The sequence below is a fragment of the Etheostoma cragini genome, chromosome 13 (genome assembly GCF_013103735.1).
Source record: "Etheostoma cragini isolate CJK2018 chromosome 13, CSU_Ecrag_1.0, whole genome shotgun sequence".
NCBI lineage: Eukaryota > Metazoa > Chordata > Actinopteri > Perciformes > Percidae > Etheostoma > Etheostoma cragini.
Window position 1 is genome coordinate 1,921,794 of NC_048419.1, and position 6,000 is coordinate 1,927,793.

Below are 6,000 nucleotides of genomic sequence, written 5' to 3' on the forward strand. Positions count from 1 at the left end.
ATTCGTTACATTTGTAATGTCTGAAAACGGAAATAAGATGACCACATACAGATACATATACACATTTAAATGAATAGCATCAGAAACATATGAAAAACATATATATTGTATTGTGTAAGGTTTATTTCTCTCATTCGTTTTTTTTAAATTTGTGTCAGCACATTCGACACAAGTCAACCTGCCAGTGGGACTTCAAAACCTTATTATGGACTCGGTTTAATGGATTTTAAATCTTATATTAGATTGTATTAGAATTTTTTTGACGTTTTCCACACTACGTAACACGAATTTATTAACTGTAGTTTTACAGTTATTGATGGCCAATTAACCTCAGTTATAGGAAATGATACCTAATGGTTGAATTAGAAAAGGAGAAATTAGATATTATTTGAAAATTAAAGGAATGCATGTTGATGGATAATTACAGACTGGAATATGTCAAACAATATTTTAGAAACACTTCAAAATGTTTTTCTTCAAATGCTATAAAATTGAATTACACACCCCAAAATTAATGAAAGTAGAGATTTAGAACGTTGTGTGAAATCAATCATGTTATTTTGGGTAGTTAAAAGAACACTGATATAGGATAGCAGGTCAATTTGACCCGAGGACAACATGAGGGTTAAGCAAAAGAAAGACTCCATGTCCCAGAAGTCTTCCCGAGCACTGCGCCAAACTCGTACTTCACGCGCTCCACCTACCGGGTACAGTGACACTTCATGACTCGCGTGCGCGAGGCGGCAGCAGCATCCTGATCAAACAACAGCAGCACTGCCGCAATACTAACCAGGTGAGGCAAAGCTAGTGGATAATACTCATTTATTTCTGACATTCTGGCCTTTTCCAACCTTTTCACCAGTCTGTTGAGTAGAAATGTGTAAACTTTACCGACAACGCTGGTGTCAGTGGACATTACCGACGCTGTGGAAGAGAGAGAGAGTCGCTCAACTGACTTTGATGACAGCTTGCTTTTTAGCAACAGTAAACGTCTCTGTACCTTTAATGTAATGATTAGTCATTCTGAAGCAGACGTGTCTTTCTTTTTACGACAACGTCTATCATAAAATTAGTCAAATGAGAGGTTGTTGTCATGCGTAATGTGTCACTGTTATGACTGTGTTGTTTAGCAAATAACTCGAATTATCGCAGTGACGGATACAGGGCAATTATTTTCATTTTACATGGCGATAAGCTTGCATTTATTTCAATTTACTTGCTAACGTTGCACCGTGCAAAGTCGTGAGTTCAACAGGATTCTTGCTCATCAATAGCTCCCCATCTGCTTTATTGGATCAGCTCTTATTCTGCCACAATTATAACTTAGTAAAAGTCTTAATATAGCCTAATGATAGTGTTTTGTTGCTAAGGGATTTTTGTCAGTATGGTCTTTTACCTGACGACTCTATGAAAATCTCCATCTATCTGAGAGGTCAGCGAAGATACTGCAGCTTGCAAACGACCATCCATATTTTCTTTAAAGGTCCCATGGCATGACAATTCCACTTTATGAGTTTTTAACTTTTTTTTTTTGTAACATAACTATGAGTTCCCCCAGCCTGCCTATGGTCCCATAGTGGCTAGAAATGGAGACAGGTTTAAACTGAGCCCTGGGTATCTTGCTCTGCCTTTGAGAAAATGAAAGCTCAGATGGGCCGATCTGGAATCTCGCTCCTTATGAGGTCATAAGAGGCAAGGTTAGCTCCCCTTTCTCTGCTTTGCGCGCCCAGAGAATTTGGCCCCACCATGAGAGAGAGAGACATCATCGCATTTAAACAAGCAAAGTGGCAGTTGGTTAAGGCCACAACCCCGGCCTCCACCCTGCAGAAAATCAGATATTGTGATATTCTTGTTCTAATACCTCAATGTCAATATGTTGTCGGTATTATAGGGTTGACAATTGGTGCTTTAACAAAATATCTTCAAAATAAGATTAATGATAAATCATTTTTTAGTAATGTAGATATAATGACTAAGTGGATAAAGGGAAAAATTATATAAGAGCTAGAACAGTCTGGTAACAAAGGAAATGACATCACTGTACTGTAATGCAGCTTTAAAACCAGGAAAAGACAACACTTATGTCATATTGACATATTACAATATCCAAAATCAAAGATGATATTTAGTCTCATATCATAATATTGATTTAATATTGATATTGCCCAGTTCTAGATCAATGCCACATGAGGCATTCAAAGGCCTTGTTGTGTTTAATGTAGTTTTTTGTGAAATGTTGTTAATATGCTGTTTAATAGATTCTTAATGCAACATAAGACAAAATAATTGTAATAATAACAATAATAGTAATTCTATTAATTAGTAATTCTACTCTTTACTTGTAAGCTACATGTTCCATGTAACCTCACTGTCTAGTGATGCTTAAATCATAAACTTTCTCTATTTTCATAACTTGCTGTGCAGCATACTTGGACATTACAAGAATGACAGAAGGGTAAAGAAAAGTTGTAGAATATCCCAATTGCAGCGCTTATGTTGTAGCCTTGTGTTTATAGAAGAGGCCAGCCGTGCGGTGGCACATGCATGGGTCCTTTGAGAGAAACCAAATGGGCAACAAATGACAGCTTTCACTTTCTTCTGTTCCTTTTGATTATGCCGGCGGACATGATAGTTCAAATACGAGCAGTGCACCAGTCATTTAGGAGGCAGTCAATGTGAATGTTGTTTGTAGGTAATTATACCCTTTGTTTTTCTCATGGTTAACCATCCAAGAAGGGGAAATAGTTGGAAGTCTGTCTTTGGCTTCAGGACAGGCTGCGCTAGACACAAAAAACACAGAACGAGGCTGGTCTTGTATCGTTGTAATGGTCCGAAGGCAAACTGTAGCTTTACGTAAATCGGATACATCTGTTTTTGCCATTTACTGATAGGTGTTGTGTTAAGAGGCTCCGGTCTTTTCTGTGCCTATGAATGATGTTGTGTGTAAGTATTGGAAGCTAGGAAACCCATCTGACAATAACTAATAGAATTGCTAAATTTGCAATCTGTTAGAATTTGTTATTGATTTCGAGACTTTGTGTTTGTCATTAACCTCTCTTGCCTCGACTCATACGTAGCATGTCCTTGCAGAGCCTGATGCAGTAGATCTCCTTGGTTTTTTCTATAGCTGCTCTCATCCTCTGTTCAACTCCTTATCCATGCAGTTCCTATCATTGGCTAGCTATTTAAAGCCAGAGGTTGTGTTTGGATCACCCATGTCCAGTTGCACAGCCAGCGGTGGTATATAGCTTGTTTTGTTAGACAGAAAATGATCCCTGCTGATCTCTCCTTGACCTTTCTGCTCAATGGGAAGAAGTAAATGTATATGGATGAATGATGAATCTAAAGGATATTACAGGTCTCCTCAGGAATATCTCCTACCAGTGCTGGTGTCCTGGATCCACTTTTTCAACTACACACAAACGGAATGTCAGTAGAAAAGTAGCACTAGCCCTGGAGTCTTTTCTCTACATGCTGTAACTGACAAATCAGTGAGTCATGGTGGGGGTGGGGTAATGAGCAAAAGCTACCGTCATTGCCATTTCTACCGACTACATGAAGAAGAAAAAAGGTCAACAACGGCAGAACTGGCTGCAGCATGGCCGTCAATTCTTCGATTTGATCAGATGAGTTACTTTGTTGGATCAAACCTTTCATTCCCCATGAAAGAACTCACCTTAACCCAGGAAGTTTACAAGAGAGACCTGCAGTCACTCTGAGAGTTCTCAGTCAGGCTTCCTGTTTCCGCTTTGTCGCGTGCCCCTGAAAAAAGTAGAGTGGCAAAACCCTGGTGCGCCAGCAAGATCGGCGTCATTGTGACGTCACATGGTGCCCGTACCCTTGGATACGTCGAATGTAAAACGGCAATTACAGTGACCTTGTCCAGCTGTTAGACGAGTGAGAAGGGTTAAAAGCAGATACTGCAGATATGTAGTCTTCTCCCATGTACTTCAGATGGTTGCTGCTTCCTTCAGATGCTGTTGAATTCACTTTTTAGTTACTCTCTATACAAGGAGATGCCACTATAATGATGACCTGTTGTCTCAAACCAAAGACACACAGGAATGGGAAAATGTACACTTTTCCAAAGCACCAGTGCCCCAATATAACCAACAGGAAATGAGCCTCATTTCATCTCTCCTTGCATGATTTTCTGGCCTCTCTCCCATGCTTCGGTGGAACGGACTAAGACGCGACAACGGGAAAAAGGAGAGGAACAGTAGAGGCAATTTATGGGAAGTGAGATTCAGCTGGTGGCTCTGCAAAATGTCCTCAGAAGGAACTTGTTTTGGTGGTGCATTTGCACCCCCACAAAAGACGCCACATGCCATATTAAATGAAGTTACCTGTAACAATACAATAACGTAAGCTATTTAAATTAGCTAGATACATGGTTAAACGTAATTTGCTCTTATCCCCTTGTGCATTGTGTGCATAGCAAATCTGTACCCAATCAGGCTCAAAATGTCCCATTTAGAGAGGAAACGCCGTGAACATATTCTTTACAATTATTCCCCAAAAGAACCAAGCAGGCCTGTCTTGTTGCAAGATTCAAATTTTCTACAAGACATGCCATTTTCAGCATGTAGATTTCTAGCTCAAAGTTTGTTGTGGTTTCCCAAAGGGAACGGCGTTAGACAGCGGCAGCACACAAAGGCAGAGGCGAGGGACAACCAGCAGGAAAGTTTGGCCAAAAGGACCCACAGGTGAGATGACCATCTTTATTAAAACCCTTTAATGAGGAACATGGATGCTGCTGAGCTGTTCCAATTTGAACCTGTGGGCTGAGTTCATCAGGTCCAGCTGTTAAGCGTTGGCCTCTAATGAGCTGTCAATCAATGTTAGGTTCCAATTCTGTGTTTTGAATTTTGTCTCCAAAATATTCTGCAGGTCTCTTCACAATGGAAATGGCCTCATTTATATACTGGCTTTGTGATATTCCATTATTAGGTATGACAAGCAATCTTTATTTGCAAAATTGTGGGGTTAAAGTTCTTTATCTTTAAACAAACTCAAAAATAGATGGTGAATTTCCTGCTGGCTTTATCAAAGCAGAGCAGTTTTAGAAGCCTGTGCAGGTCAAGAAGTGCACAGAGTGTGTCCTGGTTCATAATGTGATTAACTTAGCAACTATTTTCCTGGCATACATTATCAGGTAAAGCCATGAGGAATTAAGGGGCAAATGCAATGTGTTGCTTAAGATGCAAGTTTTCTCCTTGAATGTACCTATTGTATCTTTAAAAAAAATCATATGTAAACTAGGTAGGGATAGGCCAATTTTATCAGCCGGTGGATATATCGGGCCGATATTTGCGTTTTTACGTGTATCGGCATTGGCAAATACGCGCCTTGCTGCGTTCGCCGATAGTTTTTTCCCCGGCATTATTTGCAGACCGGCGTCCACAGGTAGCTCTGTGTTGCTGGAGACGCTGCAGTTCACGTGCAGACCATGCCTCTCCCGCACTAGCACCACGGCAGTCTTAAATTACAAATCAAGCACTTCATTTCAGTGGCTACTTTTCAGGTTTATTAGTTTATTAAATTATTTAAATGTGTTGACACAGACATTTTGTGATGACCTGATTATGTCTGTCTTATAATAAGCAACACATCATCAAGGCTGATGTAAGCCTTTTTTTTTACCCTTTCACAGTTAACCATATGCAGTGCACCCATCAATATGATGCCCATTGCACGCATAATTTGGGTGATATGAACGTAAGATGATTGCAGAAGTGTCCAAAAACAAATCCAGTGTGGCAGGGTTTACATTTTTATGATGTAAATTGAGGGAGCAAAAGCAGTACCGGCTCCAAATATTGGTGCTGGACAATCGTCAGCCTTTTACTATTATTAATGACGTATCGGTCATTAATAATTGGCCAAGGCTGATGGGAAAAAAATTGGTATCGGCACTAGAAAATGCATATCGGTCAATCCCTAAAACTAGGCCCGTTATCTTGTGTATTGATTCAAAGTGACTGGTAAATATGTGTATAT

At 39.8% G+C, this 6,000-nt stretch overlaps 1 protein-coding gene across 3 annotated transcripts in view; it reads left to right on the forward strand.

Moving 5' to 3' along the window:
* The first annotated feature begins 679 nt into the window (after positions 1-679).
* specc1 (sperm antigen with calponin homology and coiled-coil domains 1) overlaps positions 680-6,000 on the forward strand; it is a 74,428-nt gene continuing 69,107 nt past the window's right edge. For all 3 annotated transcript variants that reach the window (XM_034889331.1, XM_034889334.1, XM_034889335.1), the window contains exon 1: positions 680-793. The gene's annotated coding sequence lies outside the window, so the exon portion shown is untranslated. The remainder of the gene's footprint in view (positions 794-6,000) is intronic.